We start from the raw sequence: 16,732 nt of genomic DNA on the forward strand, positions 1-16,732 counted from the left end.
TTGATCATTTAATCTAGTATTTAAAAATCTTTCATGCACATACAAATCATCTACTGGTCTTGTTAAAATTCAGATTCTAATTTAGTGATCTAGACGGGGCCCTATGAATCTGCATTTTTAAAACAAGTTCCCAGATGATACTGATGCTACTGGTCCATGGATCACACTCTGTGTAGCAAGGGATTAACTCATGGAAAAGCATAAGTAGTTTATAGAAGCAGTAAAGGAAAAGACTGGTAAATGTGATTATGGACAATTTAATGGATAAAGGATCTAGTATTCAGGACATGCACAGAATACCAACAAATCAATAAGAAAAAGACAAAAATATAAGAAATAAAAAATGAGCAAAGGGTATTGCATTAACAGAGATAAAAATTCAAATGGCCAGTAAACATAAAAAGATGTTTAAACTTACTGGAAATGAGGAGAATGCAAAATAAGGAATAATGATATAACATTTTATATTCACATTATTGGCAAAAATAATAACATTAATAAGTGTATTTAGGAATACAGGAAACTTGCTACTGAGAGTGTAAATTAGTACAATCACATTAGAAAATAATTTGCCAGGGAGTTTCCTGGCAGTCCAGTGGTTAGGACTTGGTGCTTTCACTGCCGTGGCCCAGGTTCAATCCCTGGTCAGGGAACTAAGATCCCACAAGCCATGCAGTATGGCCAAAAAACAAACAGAAAAAAACAAACAAAAAAATTGCCAAAACTAAAGTTGAAAAGATAACCTGTCCCAAAGAAAAAAGTGGAAATAACCTACATGTCCATCAGTAGAGGAATGGATAGACTGTTTATTCACACAGAGGAATATCATATAGCAGTTATAATAAATGAACCAGTTTTACATGTATGGACATGAGGAATTCTCAACAACTTCATGTTGAGAAAAATGAAAAATGTACTCTATGATGCTATTTGATCTTAAAAGTTTTAAATACATGATAAATAAAATACTTGTATAAAGACGTACACATATACAATTTGATCATTCATGGGAATGATGAACGTCATATTAGGGAGAGTCATTTCCTCTGGAACAGGAAGGAAGGGTGAGGGATGAACAGTGAAACTTCGTAAGTATCAGTAATGGTTTGCTTCTTTCAAAAGAACAGAGATCTCAAACAAATATGGCAAAAGGTCAACATCTTTTCAATGAGTGGTGGTGCGTGAGTGGCTATTATACTATTTTCTGTACTTTAATACACAATGAAAATGTTTTAATTAGAAACAAAACAATTTTTTTATCTCTAAGTCAACTTGAGTGGGGCATAATTTACATAAACTAGATGCACACATTTTAAGTGTATAGTCTGATGGGCTTTGACAGAGGTATATACCCTTATACCATTTAACCACCGTCTTAAGCCAGATATGTATTTCCCTCCCCCACTTCTACCTTCTAGAAAAATACCACCATTTTGATTTTTCATCGGTCATAGATTAGTATTGTCTTTTGTACAGTTTCTTTTGTGTCTGGTTTCTCTCACTCAGCATCATGTTTTTGAGATTATTTCATGTTGTGTGTATCGGTAATTTGTTCATTTTTATGGATATGCCTTTATTTATCCATTTACCTATTGATGGACATTTGGGTCATTTCCAGTTTGGGGTTCTAAAAAACAAAGCTGCTATGGATATTCGTGGGGTTTTTGTGGACAAATGCTCAAACTTCTTTTGGGTAAACATCTAGTGTCCTTTGTCAGTTTATGTATCGCGATATTTTTTCTCCGCCTATGGCTGGCCTTTTTCAAATCTGAAAGATAAGAAAAGGAAAAAAATAAATAAAAAGACCCCCCTCAATGGACAAAAGTAGGGAGCTTGTACAAAAAACATCCAAATTTTAAACATTTGAAAAGGCAATTTACTATTAAAAGTGCAAATAAAAGAATAAAATTTATTTTGCCTATTAGGTTGGCAAGGATCGAGAAGATCGCCAGTATCTAGTCAGCAGGAGAAAAAAAGCACATTTCTTTACAGTCTGTGGGAATTCGAAAAGGTATGACCTTTTCAAAAGGCAATTTGGCAGTATAAATTATGTATATATATATTTAAAAGGCATATAATTCTTACTCATCATAACCACTTCTGTAGATAAGTGCTTCCAGAATTTTTTTACAGAGTTTACAGAAATACACAGATTTGCACCAAAAATATGTACAAGGATGTTTATTGCAGCATTGTTTAAGATAAAATTAAAGACACCTAAATGACTTCAGTAAGCTAACGAATAAGTAAATTATCAGCCTTACATACAACAGAATACTACGCAACCATGAAAATCAGTACAATAGTTTCACGTGTACTTATATTGGAAGATTTCTAAGACCAAGTTTTAAGTGATAAAAATAAGTTGCAAAATAATATGCAGAGCATTTTTCTACTATATATAAAAGTAAATTAATAGATCTGAATACATGGATAGGTATGATATACACATAGGTAAAAATACGGACTAACATTTACTGTGCTGTGCAGTAGTAGTTACCTCTGGGGTGTGGAATCTCAGGGGCCTTGTAATTTCTAATTCATACATATCTATATGGCTTTAATTTTTTAATAATAAACACAATTTGCTTTTTCAATCAAAACAAAAAGGTTTGAAATGAAAAATAATAAACAGAAAAACTAATAGAAGCTGACAACCATAATAGCTAATGTATAGTGAGTACGTATGATGTGGCAGGCATATTTCTAAGTACATACAATAACTTACTGAATCCTCACAAAACTCTCTGCGGTATATTTTATTGAGTCTCTCCATTTTACAGATGAAGACACTGAGGTACAGAGAGATTAAGTAACTTGCTTATGGTCAGTTAGTAAGTGGTGGAGTCAAGATTTGAACCCATCCTGTCTGGCTACAAGACCCTAAGACTTGGGACTATGCCATCTGCCTATTTAGGAAAAGTTAAAATATGTTAGGAAGAGTATATGTTAGAAGATCCTAGTTCATAATATTCCTGAACAAACTGGCTATCCGTATAAGTTTTAAGCATAAAGTAGTAATGATTGTGTCTCTTTATTGGTTTTACTGTATACCAGATACCTGATTGAGGCCTTTTACCTACATTATCCCTTTTGGCTATAAAATATATCTGCAAACTCCTCATGTCTCATCACCTCCATTATTACCTCCCTGCTCCAAAACACCATCACCTGTCACCTGGAGTACTTCCATCACTTCTTTTTTTTTTTTTTTTTTTTTTTTGCGGTACGCGGGCCTCTCACTGTTGTGGCCTCTCCCGTTGCAGAGCACAGGCACCGGATGCACAGGCTCAGCGGCCACGGCTCACGGGCCCAGCTGCTCCGCGGCATGTGGGATCCTCCTGGACCGGGGCACAAACCCGTGTCCCCTGCATCACCCGTGTCCCCTGCATCGGCAGGTGGACTCTCAACCACTGTGCCACCAGGGAAGCCCTTCCATCACTTCTTAATTGGTGTCCCTGCTTCCATTCTAACAGTTTTCACAACAGAATGATCCTTTTAAGGGCATGATATGCCTTCCCCTTTTCAAGACTCTCCAATGGCTTCCCTTCTCTTTCAAAATAAAAGCAAAAGTCCTAACAACAGCCTACACCATCTGGCTCTCTACCTCACTGAGCTCATCTCCCATCTCAAACCTACAAACAAGGAATCATTAAATCACTTTTTAGATGTTATTGATCTGTAAGTGATTCTATTAGCAAATATTGAACCAGGAATCAAACTTAGTTTTATTTGACACTGGTGACTAGAATCCCTACAATACAATATGTTCTAATAACATGGTTATTTTTGCAGGAATATGAGCATTAATTTGTGAGACAAAACTTTGACATCCAAATGAAATTTCTCCTTCTTTGGGAGGTCACTTAGTCTAGCATTGCTGAAATTGCTGGGAAGGTGCTTTGACTCTTTTGGAAGAGCCTCCAAAGCTTGAGGTATGTTCTTGTAAAAAACCATAGAAGGGAAAATCCTAAATCTTTGTACTTGTATTAGATTTAGAAAATAGATTTGTTCTGAAGAATAATTTGGAACTTAAATTGATGAAAAATATAAAAGAATTTCAAGGAAAAAATATGCTTTGGGGTGACAAAGAGTTGACTATAAAGACACGGATTTGATGATCTCCGGTGACTCACAAACTAACTCAGGAGACAATTCCAAAAGAAGAGTTGTGAGGGGTATTTGGCAGTATTTGTATGACTAGGTAATTTCCTAGATGGCTACTTTTTTTTTTTTGCGGTACGCGGGCCTCTCACTGCTGTGGCCTCTCCCGCTGTGGAGCACAGGCTCTGGACGCACAGGCCCAGCAGCCATGGCTCACAGGCCCAGCTGCTCCGCGGCATGTGGGATCTTCCCGGACCGGGGCACGAACCCCTGTCCCCTGCATCGGCAGGCGGACTCTCAATCACTGTGCCACCATCGAAGCCTGCTAGATGACTACTTTTAAGGCTCATGTAATGTGATGATAATGGCTTAGATTATTATACTCTTGTTTGTGCCAGACATTGGTCAAGCATTCTATGTCTTAATTATTTAAACTTTCCTATTACAGAAGAGAAAACTGAGGTACAGAGAAGTTGTTACCCAAAGTTTGCTAAAACGTGTTAGGGCTGAGGTTGGAATACGTGCAGTCTAGTTCCAGAATCTATGCTCCAAATCACTACACTATATTGCCTTTTTTTTTTTTTTTTTTTTCTTTTTGTGGTACGCGGGCCTCTCACTGTTGTGGCCACTCCGGTTGCGGAGCACAGGCTCCGGACGCGCAGGCTCAGGCTCAGCCATGGCTCACGGGCGCAGCCGCTCCGCGGCATGCGGGATCTTCCCGGACCGGAGCACGAACCCGTGTCCCCTGCATCGGCAGGCGGACTCTCAACCACTGCTCCACCAGGGAAGCCCTATACTGCCTTTTGAAAGAGCATGGAGTCTTCAAACTTGTAGATCACATATCCTCATTCATAACCAACCAGAAGCCAGAAAACATAAGAGCTCACTGATGAAGCAGATGCACATCAACTTTCCTGGGTAGATATCTAGCACTTGAAGCTCTCAGCTGGTGACAGAATCAGTGAGAAGCTGGAGGAATGAGTTTCAGAAAAAAATAAAAGGCAGAGATGGAGAAAAGCTGCCCAGCAGAAGCAATATGTGTGTATGTACATGTTTGTATGCATGTACTACTGTACCAATGTATTATGCATATTGTAAAATATACACAAAAAGAAGATTTAAAATCATGAGATAAAGAATAAACATAACTAACAAGATGGATTGTCTTGAGCATCCCCTGGGGGCGTGTGTCACACACCTCAATTTAGAAAATAGGCTTGGGATAACATGGTTTTGAATTCTGGCTTCACCACTTGTTACCTGAGTCATCTGGGCAAGTTGTTTATTCTTTGCCTCTGATTCTCCATCTGTTAAATCAGGATAATAACCCCTAACTTGCAGGATTGTGCGGTTTAAATGAGATGGTGTGTACAGAACCTGTAGTGCCTGGCTTTCAGCAATCTTTTTCCAGATGATTTACTTTCCCTCATAATTTAAAATTCCCGTTATTTGCTTCATGGTCTGTTTTTTCTTTAATTAAGAAATTAATTAGGCTGCGCCGGGTCTTAGTTGCTGCCTACGGGATCTTTTAGTTGCAGCATGTGGGATCTAGTACCCCAACCAGGGATCGGACCCGGGCCCCCTGCATTGGGAGCGTGGAGTATTAACCACTGGACCACCAGGGAAGTCCCTTGGTCTGTGTTTTAAAAATTTCACTACGTACTCCTATAATGAAGCTGGAGGCAGCCCTGCAGTTTGACTTGGTGCATCTAGGTGGCGCTAGATTAATAGCTTTTTCATGCTGCATCGTTCCAAACATGGTGCAGCTGTGTGTCTGACAGCAAAGAAAACTGCGCAGGAGACATGGGGAAGAACCAATGTACATTTTCCTTTGTGCAAAACACTATAGGGACTGGGAGGAAGGGAGGACTTAATGACTGTCCAGACACTTAAAAAATGAATGGCCTGACTGTTGAGCAATCGTATGTCTGTGAACAAAAGTTCCCTTTTACATGAGCTGTTTGCCATTGCCCTTTGTGATTGGAATTGGGCTTGACGACTCTACGTGTATTTTGAACTATTTTTATCTGTGCCTTTCCACGGGTAACTTTTTCCTAACAGGGTTCCTTGGCTACGTTCAGCCTCATTTATTGCCAGTGACTGAAAATTTCACCTCTGACCCCAACTTTGGGCTTTTGTTTCTTCTTTCCCCTCCTCTCAGAATGCTAAGACGGTTAGATTTCGTTGGCACAAAGCTAACCAGAAAATAAATGTACTTGAAGGCATATCAGTCAGATTTCTGACAAACAGATGACATCTTCTTATTAGGATAATTTGAAAAGGGTTTGTTTACAAAGGAACAAATTTCAAAGGGTTGGAAGGGGGCTGGGTCACAACCACAAGGCATCGTGCAACGACCCAGGGCTAACAGCAGGGGAACTGTTGCCCTCCCTTGGTCCAAAGAGATGTAGGGTTCATTACAACTTGGAAGGAGAGCTGTGTAAAGTAGGCCATCTTGACAGAAACAGTGAATTTCTATCAAAGAACAGCCAGCCCAAGGCAACCTCATGGGAAACCAGAAGAATAAATCTTCTGACTTCACTCTACTCCCTCCATTCTCCAGCTGGGGTTCCAATGGCCAAATCCAACCAGAAGCTAGAAGACATGGGAGCTCATTGATGAAGCCCATGCACAGCAACTTTCCTGGGTAGATATCTCACACTAGAGGCTATCAGCTGGTGCAGAGAATCAGTGGGAAGATTGGGGAATGAGGCTCATTAAAAAAGGCAGACCTACTAGAGACTGAGGACATGGGGAGGGGGAAGGATAAGCTGGATCAAAGTGAGAGAGTGGCATGGACATATATACACTCCCAAATGTAAAATAGATAGCTAGTGGGAAGCAGCCGCATAGCACAGGGAGATCAGCTTGGTGCTTTGTGACCACCTAGAGGGGTGGGATAGGGAGGGTGGGAGGGAGGGAGACGCAAGAGGGAAGAGATATGGGAACACAGGTATATGTATAACTGATTCACTTTGTTATAAAGCAGAAACTAACACACCATTGTAAAGCAATTATGCTCCAATAAAGATGTTAAAAAAAAAAAAAAGGCAGAGATCAAGGAAAGCTACCCAGCAGGAGCAATCTGACTAGGACGCCACTGCTGGATGAAAGCCCTGCTTTCACTATGATTCTAATCTCATGCCTTCATCTTCCGGTTGCATTCTTTTTTTTTTCTTTTTAACATCTTTATTGGAGTATAATTGCTTAACAATGGTGTGTTAGTTTCTGCCTTATAACAAAGTGAATCAGCTATACATATACATATATCCCGTCTTGCGTCTCCCTCCCCCCACATCCCACCCCTCTAGGTGGTCACAAAGCACCGAGCTGATCTCCCTGTGCTATGTGGCTGCTTCTACTAGCTATCTATTTTACATTTGCTAGTGTATATATGTCCATGCCACATCGGTTACATTCTTGGGAGCAAAGTCCTGGGTGGGAGCATCCAATTGGCTGAGGCTAGTTCACTTACTAGTTTATCCTCTTTGCCAAGGGGTGGGGACAGGAAATATTGCCTCCTTTGGCTTCCCTGATGGGAACTGGGCTGCTACCTTCTTTTAAGACTCGCACATTTGGGGATTTCTAGATATTCAGAAAGAGCTCAAAAACAAGGCAGTTTGGGCTTCCCTGGTGGCGCAGTGGTTGAGAGTCCGCCTGCCGATGCAGGGGACACAGGTTCGTGTCCTGGTCCAGGAAGATCCCACATGCCGCGGAGCGGCTGGGCCCGTGAGCCATGGCCGGTGGGCCTGCGCGTCCAGAGCCTGTGCTCCACAACGGGAGACGCCACAACAGTAAGAGGCCCGCGTACCACAAAAAAACAAAACAAACAAACAAAAAACCAGGCAGTTTCACTGCAACGAGAAGCACACCACAACAAAGAGAAGCCCCTGTTCGCCGCAACGTGAGAAAGCCCACGCGCAGCAGCAAGACCCAACGCAGCCAAAAAAACAAATAAATTAAAAAAAAAGACAAGGCAGTTTTCTGTCTCCTCTAAAAAAAGACAAATCTCCATTAACAAGTAACCTCCTAAATATCCTTTATAATCTGCAACAGCAAGCCCGTCAGACAAGAGTACAGAGATTTGGTTTTTATTTCCAGTTCTCTGTCTTTTCTCTCTCATTTCCTTCCTTCCCCATTTCCTGATCTTAGGAAGGTCCCTTTATCTCTCTAGATTTTTTTTTAAGTTTTCTTTTAACTTGTTTATTTATTTATTTTCTTTATATTTTTGGCTGCGTCGGGTCTTAGTTGCAGCACGCAGGCTCTCTCGTTGAGGCGTACGAGCTCAGTAGTTGTGGCACACGGGCTTAGTTGCCCTGCGGCATGTGGGATCTTAGTTCCTCGACCAGGGATCGAACCCACTCTCCCTGCATTGGAAGGAGGATTCTTTACCACTGGACCACCAAGGAAGTCCCTCTCTAGATCCTTATACAAGAAAGCAGGCCTAAGATTCTCAAATCTAGTCGGGGGTTCAACTGTTGTGCCGCCAAATAATATAATCAGCCCATCCAAGAGAAGGCCCTAATCAATGTCTTCCTGATAGAACCCCTTGGGCTGTTAATACCTAAACTTCATTGAGCATGTATTTCTCTCAATACAATGTTGGGTGTTTTTTTTTGGTTTGTTTTTTTGTTTTGGCAGCTGCTATTTATATAGGAAGTGTTTATATTTATGTCCATAAAATGCAGTGTAGCATTTTTTAATGGATAGATTAATAAATGAGACGGACATAAGAAGCTTCTGCACGCCGTGCTTTTTGGTGTGCATTCACAAAGAACATCAATATTTCCTCTGAGAAGCCCACTCACATTTTTCTCGAAACCTCCTTGTCTCCAGTCTTGAATCTTGTTCCTTCCATGCCCCTAATCATCTGGCCGTACCATTAACTACTGCTCATGCATTGGTATAGACCCATGCCTCAGGGCTTCTCTCCCTCCAGGTCAAATGCCAGGGAGGTGTAAGGCTTGAAGTTTTGCCTCCTGGGAGCATCTCCCTTCTTCACCCCTTGCATTCAGTATAGCTGCTCAATCTACAGTGAATCTTGCATTACTGGATCCAGACCAATCCAAAATTACATTTCTCATCCTCGATCAAGCATCCTCACACACAGATTTCCCAGATTTCTCCAATATAAACTAGAAATCTAGGAGTTCTTTGGCCTTCTCTGGCTTTTGACTTTGTCATTGCCAGCCCCCTCCCAGGGTCATGCTGAAATCTGACAATCTTGGGGATTGGTGGGGAAGGATGAAGAGAACTGGCTTCATCTGGCAAGGCAACTCCCTCAAGTGAAAAAGCATCTTCAATCAAGAAAAGGACCGTTTCATTAGACAAGCTAGGAAAGATTTCTTGAGCTGGCAAGGGAGATTCAATGAGATTTAAGGGTTTAGCATTCTTAGGGTCCTCTAAATCCTCTCACATATTTCCATGTCAATTTTCCAGCATTCAGTCTAACCCAATAATGCCACAATATGCACCTAAAAAATCTGTCAGGGTTGTGAATACCACCGATACTGTAATTCATCAGCACACAGGATCAGGCCAAAGTCTGAGTTTATCTTTGACCATCTCAGATCAGCGGAGGCAGGTGACTTTTTTCACCATTAAGCTATTCACTATAAGAAGCAGCCATCTCATTGGCCATCCCTGAACTCTTAATGCCCTTCATACTGTTCTCCTTAAATCATATCCTCAATCAGCATTCGAGGTGACCATAAGCAATGGTTCAAGCATCTGTTTTGCCACTGTATTTCTAAGGGGGAGTTTTAATGTCATTCAACCATTCCCAATTTTATCACTTTTCCTGAGGGTCAGTTGCCTGCAGCTCACTTTGTGGTACCAATTTCTGAATCAGTCAGAGTTCTTGGGGTAAAAGAAAAAGACAGTGGGAAATCATCAGGAAACTCATAGAACTGACAGTCTGGAGAGGAATGCTTGGATAAGGTAGGGAAAGTAGGGAGGCGAGGCAGCCACCGTTGGGCCTAGTCACCATGGCAAGAGTGTACTAGTCACTGGACACAGCCAGAAATGCTGGTAGATTACAGCACTATAAATCTCACCTCCCAGGCTCTTTTTCTTTAGTCCTTCAAGATTCAAAGCCCCAGGTGAGAGCATCTGCTGGATCATGTGCCCATGACCTGGCTTTTTCAGGGGATGGAGAGAAGGAGGGAAGGTTTTTACACTAAGGCTCTACACTAATACTCACACAATGAGAACTGGAGAGGGTTTGGGATGCTGAGTAGTGAAAATCCCTCCTTGTCTGTCAATCAGTCATGGAAAGAGCTTTCACCAAGAGTCCAGAAGCTATTTTCTATCTCTCACTCCCTCACTTGCTTTCTCTCTCTTTACTCCCTCCCTTACCAGATTTTGAGAAAATCAGTGTACCTCTCTGGTCCTCTGGAGGAGAGAGTTGGACTAACATATTTATGGTTCATCTATGTCTAACACTCAATGATCTCAGACCTCTCAAGAATCTAGTAAGAAAGGTATTATGAAAAAAAAAAAAAAAAGAAAGGTATTATGCTTACATTAGAAGTTTAATAAATGAAGAATCCAACATCTTTCCTTTTCTCTGAGTAATTTTAAATGATCATTTTATTATTATTTATTTATTTATTTTTGCGGTACGCGGGCCTCTCACTGTTGTGGCCTCTCCCGTTGCAGAGCACAGGCTCTGGACGCGCAGGCCCACCGGCCATGGCTCACGGGCCCAGCCGCTCTGCGGCATGTGGGATCTTCCCAGACCGGGGCACGAACCCGCATCCCCTGCATCGGGCAGGCGGACTCCCAACCACTGCGCCACCAGGGAAGCCCTAAATGATCATTTTTGACCCAGTTTCTCATTGTACATGAAATTTCTACATATGTCAGCAAATTATAATATTTATGGAATTCCTCCCATAATATTAGATATTGAAGTATTTTGACCTTACTTGCCTTTTGACATTTCATGTTGATTTCAACAGCTCCCTCAGTACCCACGCCCACTAAGTTAAAATGCATATAAAAATCAAGGTGAACCATAGGAAGAACAGTGATAAAGGAAGTTAATATTCCAAGAGGCCTTAGGGTCTTATCAAGGTTGATGCATCAGTTTTACTTTAAATCTCTTATCTATCTAATTATTTCACCAGTTTGATTAAATGAAACTAAAATTGGTATTGATGAAAAGAGAAAGCACAATCAAAGAAGCAGATAAGCAAATAACTGAACGCAAATAACTTTTAATTATCCTCACTTGATAAAGTTAAGGAATAGTGTCAGGTGCCAACATTACTTTGTCAAATCAAAGGGCAGTGTCGGGATAAAAACAAAAAATCACTGAATGTTTTTAAAGTTGCAGTCAATTTCAAAACTGTTAAACAATTTGATATGAATTTGGTTTCAAAACAACCCTGTATCCTGGGTCATGAATATGTTCAGACCCTCTAATGGAAACCCAATTCTTTGAATCACTCCATATGTATTACTCATTTGTAGAATCCTACTAAAGTCCCCAGGCTTCCCCAAACACAAAGAAATAGGTGGGCTTCCAGGTATGGCAGTTATACCTGGCTAGATTAAACTACTATATATAAAATAGGTAACCAACAAGGACCTACTGTAGAGCATAGGGAACTATATTCAATATCTTGTAATAACCTATAATGGAAAAGAATCTGAAAAAGAATCTATATATATGTATATGAATCACTTTGCTGTACACCTGAAACTAACACATTATAAATCGACTATACTTCAATAATTTTTTTTTAAAAAAATGCTGTCCTATATGGAATCATAATAGGAAAACTAGCAAACAGCTTTTTTTTTTTGGCTGCGTTCGGTCTTCATTGCTGCGTGCAGGCTTTCTCCAGTTGCAGCGAGCGGGGGCTACTCTTCGTTGCGGTGCGCGGGCTTCTCATTGTGGTGGCTTCTCTTGTTGTGGAGCACGGGTTCTAGGCACGAGGGATTCAGTAGACGCAGGGCGCATAGGAACAAATACTGGGTAGTGATATAAAGTAACAAATACATGCAGAAGGGATGTGAACAGCACATTCATTGCAGACAAAGAGCTTACAGGTGAGGGAAGAGTCAGTAATGTCATTACTAATATCATCATGATCATTAGATGATGATCATGATGTGTTATATTCTCATATGGACTTTGCACAATGGATTTGCTCATGTCTCTGGAGTCATTTTACGTTCAATTGATTAGGGACACCTACTTTAGAAAATGATTGGATTGTTTTCATGTCCCTCGTGGCTTTGAACAAACAGGCTATAGTTGTAAATTTTAACTTGAAAAAAGAGTAGGGACCATAGTAGCAGAGAGATTTTATGATCAATTTTTATTATACTGTTTTGTTATACTGAAAGGCAATAATGACTTTTGGCATTTATAGAGTCCTTTGTAGTTTCAAAGCACTTAGTAATCATTAATTTCTTTATCTCGTTTCCATCTCAAATGAGATAGGTTGGTTAGCATGGCAGGGTTGCAGAAGGAAAATACAATCAGACAATAAAAGATTATAAACTTGAGGGCTTCCCTGGTGGCGCAGTGGTTGAGGGTCCGCCTGCCGATGCAGGGGACACGGGTTCGGGCCCCGGTCTGGGAAGATCCCACATGCCGCGGAGTGGCTGGGCCCGTGAGCCATGGCCGCTGAGCCTGCGCGTCCGGAGCCTGTGCTCCACAACGGGAGAGGCCACAGTAGTGAGAGGCCCGCATACCGCAAAAAAAAAAAAAAGATTAGAAACTTGAAAAGTTAGGCAGTTGAAGTACTGAGGGTGAATAAGTCCCTGGTTTTTCCATCATTTAGGGGGAAAAGGAAAAGAGAGAAGAAAACACATCATAGGTCCTCACTGAGAAACACTGTTTTTGTTTCTTTCTTATTTCAGGGCACCTCAACATTTCTATTTCTAGGAAAGTGACTATAATAAGCCAACAACTGGGACAGGCATGGGGCCTCTCACCACGTGTACTGATGCTAGTAACTAATAAAAGCTAACATTTATTGAACACCGAGCCAGGTACTGTGCTACAGCACTCTATATCCATTACCACGCTTCATCTAAACAACAAAGCCATGAGATAGGGGCTGCTAGTACCACCATTTAAAAGAGGAGGCAACTGAGGCTTAGAGAGGCTGAGGAATTTGCTCACAATCAACGGTAATGGAGTGACTCCCACATCGCTGGATTCATTCTTCTATTGCTTGCCAGGTGATTTGCTTATTCCTTAATAGTAACACACTGTGTAACAATTGAGGATGACCTGGGAATCCATGAACTCCCTGGTTCTCTGGAAGAAAGGATGCCGAACTCCAGTTAAAGAATGCCGGAGGGTGAAATTGGTAATGGTGAGTGCCCAGTCCACACGACGCAGACTCCAAATACTCAGAAAAGTTCCAGGAAATAGGGCTTGTTTCTCTCTTGTTCTGGAGACAAGATTCCCATAGTTTATCTTCTGGACCCTGAGTAGGTCCCATCTTTATAAGCCATAGAATTGTTACCAGTGGAGCAGCCTTAAGAGAAGAAGGGTGTGTTTTCCTATTTGCTTAAGGTGAGGGCAGAGCCCTTGCTTAGCAGATGTGGTCAAATACAACGATCATAAGCAGGTCACGAGGACTTTCCAAGTAGTATCTAAAGAGAGGCACCCACCACAAAGATGACTGGAGCTTTCACCAAGAACTAGAAACGAGCAGGAAAGGCGTTCACTAAACTGTGATTTTTGAGAACATACAGTATATGTGTCCTAAGCTCAAGGGGAAATTATTATTGGGACAGTGCTTCTAAACCAAGCCCTGGGCAGCCGTAAACAATGTCCACAGCCTCACAGGGCCCTCACGTCACTCAGACTCTAGAAGTATCCGGCAGTCCTAGGGAGCATCAGGGATGATTGTTGAGACAGTGGTGAACTTTGAACCTCTGTGGTTTCCCTGTTTGCTTAATGCCTGATAGCCTCTGATCTGCTAATAAATCTCCTTTATGCACAGCTTGACCTCTGTGCTTCCAAAGGGAGGGATTGGAATCAGCCTATGGGGGAAGAGATGGCTGTAGGATTCTGGGTGGGAGCTTGAGCAAACGAAAGTGTACTCAAGAAAGATAACCTCGCCTTTTGCAACTCATCTGTCTCTGACATAAAGGTTGGATCATATTTATTTACCCTTTTTCTACCTCCTAAATTGCGTGTGAATTTCCCAATCTTGTTTTCTAACGCTGACATTTACCAGAACACAAAATAAAAAGCCTCAGGTTTGAAAACTTGAGATTTTTGTCCCTATCTAAGCTCTGAAAAATTCTAGGCTCTGTTTAACATCGACAGCTGCCAGAGTAAATGATTAACAGAAGAATGACTTCGATGGAAACGTGGTTTATATGACAACAGAGAAGAGAGATTACCCTTGAATGTGATGATCAGCATTTCACGCTCTAGTTCCGATTTTGGTCTTCTTGTAGGACCCCGTCTACCTTCTTCATATGCCTCAGTTGAAAGGGTAGGGTGGGAAAGGGGGTGGAGAGGGGATCAGAGGTAGTCTTCACTGATTTCACAATTTCCCCTAGGGCCTGAATGTTTGAACAAATACTTAGCAGTTACATAGCAAGAAAACACCCCCGAATCAATATTTTGACAAAGTCCCATCACCATCTGTTAAATAAAAAGTAATGTTCAGATTATCAGGAGCTCTGTAGTTGACATATTTTACAAGTGGAAAGGAATATAATAGTAGCCAGCTGATGGGTGATTTACTTCACTATCATAATTCTAATTTATTTTCTTTTGCCAATTCCCATGCAGATCCAAGCCACATAAGAATACATTCTTACAACAGGATGCAGGTTTATAGCTTATGAAGCACTCCAGGGGCATTAATACAAAAGGATTTTTTTGATTTTTCAGCAAATTAGGTATGACCTAGGACATAGAGAGCTCTTAAGAAAAAGGAAATTGGACATTCTTATGCCCCAACCGCCCCCCCAAAACCTAAACCTAAACCTCATACCTTAGACAGAACTTAACTCAAAATGGATCATAGATCTAAATGTAACTTGTAAGGCTACAAAATTTTCAGAAGACATAGGAGAAACTCTTTGTGACCTTGGGTTAGCAAAGAGTTCATAGATATAACATCAACGGTGTAATCTACAAAAGGAACTTGATCCAAATTTAAAACTTCTACCTTGCAAGAGAATGAAGAGACAAGTTATAGTCTGGGAGAAAATATTTGCAAATCACATATCCAATAAAGGTCTTATATCCAGAACATATAAAGAACTCTCAAAACTAAAAAAATAAGAAAACAAACAATCCACTTAAAAAATAAAGTAGGTCAAATAGGCACATGAAAAGATGCTCATTTCGCTAATTATTAGAGAAATACAAATCAAAACTACCTCACACCAGTCAGAATGGCCATCATTAAAAAGTCTACAAATAATAAATGCTGGAGAGGGTATGGAGAAAAGGGAACCCTCTTACAGTGTTGGTGAGAATGTGAATTGGTGCAGCTACTACAGAAAACAGTATGGAGGTTCCTCAAAAAACTAAAAATAGAGTTGCCATATGATCCAGCAATCCCACTCCTGGGCATATACGCAGACAAAACTCTAATTCGAAAAGATACATGCACCCCAATGTTCATAGCAGCACTATTCACAATAGCCAAGACATGGAAACATCTTAAATGTCCATTAACAGATGAATGGATAAAGAAGATGTGGTACATATATACAATGGGATATTTCTCAGCCATTAAAAAGAATGAAGTAATGCCATTTGCAGCAACATGGATGGACCTAGAGATTGTCATACTGAGTGAAGTAAGTCAGACAGAGAAAGAGAAATATCGTATGATATCGCTTATATGCAGAATCTAAAAGAAATGTTACAAACGAACATATTTACAAAATAGAAACAGACTCACAGATACAGAGAACAGACTTTTGGTTGCCAAGGGGGAGGTGGGGTGGGGGAGGAATGGATTGAGAGTTTGGGATTAGCGGATTATATATAGAATGGATAAACAACAAGGTCCTATTATATAGCACAGGGGACTATATTCAGTATCCTGTGATAAGCCATAATGGAAAAGAATATGAAAAAGAATATGTATATGTACAATTGAATCACTTTGCCATGCGGCAATTAACACATTGTAAATCAACTATACTTTAATAAAATTTTTAAAATAAATAAATAAATAAATAAAGTAGGCCAAAGTATTAACAGATATTTCACCAAAGAAGATATATGTATGGCACATGGAAAGATGCTCGGCATCATTAGCATTTAGGAAAATGCAAATTAAAACCACAATTAGAAACCACTACATACCCATCTGGGTGGCAACTATGAAAAATACAGACAATACCAAGTGCTGACAAGGCTGCAGAGTAACTGGAGCTCTCATGCATTCCTGGCGGAACTGCAAAATGGCACAGCAACTCTGGAAGATATTTTGGCAGTTTTTTCAAAAGTTAAACATGTACTTACCATATAATCCAGCCATTCTACTCCTAAATATTTACCCTAGAAATAAAATTTATGTTCACACAAAAACCCATACTTAAATGCTTGTAGCAACTCTGTGTATAAGTTCCAAAACCAGGAAACAACCCAAATGTCCCTTAATGGGGAATGGATAAACAA

General features: G+C 40.5%; 1 long non-coding RNA gene across 1 annotated transcript in view; it reads right to left on the reverse strand.

The window, feature by feature from the left end:
• Window positions 1-1,284: 1,284 nt before the first annotated feature.
• LOC114906269 overlaps window positions 1,285-16,732 on the reverse strand; it is a 199,980-nt gene continuing 184,532 nt past the window's right edge. Inside the window, exon 3 of the long non-coding RNA XR_003796412.1 lies at window positions 1,285-1,768. This is a non-coding gene — a long non-coding RNA (uncharacterized LOC114906269). The remainder of the gene's footprint in view (window positions 1,769-16,732) is intronic.

The sequence above is a fragment of the Monodon monoceros genome, unplaced genomic scaffold (genome assembly GCF_005190385.1).
Source record: "Monodon monoceros isolate NGI ecotype Baffin Bay Population unplaced genomic scaffold, NGI_Narwhal_1 Super_Scaffold_22, whole genome shotgun sequence".
In the NCBI taxonomy this organism is placed as follows: domain Eukaryota; kingdom Metazoa; phylum Chordata; class Mammalia; order Artiodactyla; family Monodontidae; genus Monodon; species Monodon monoceros.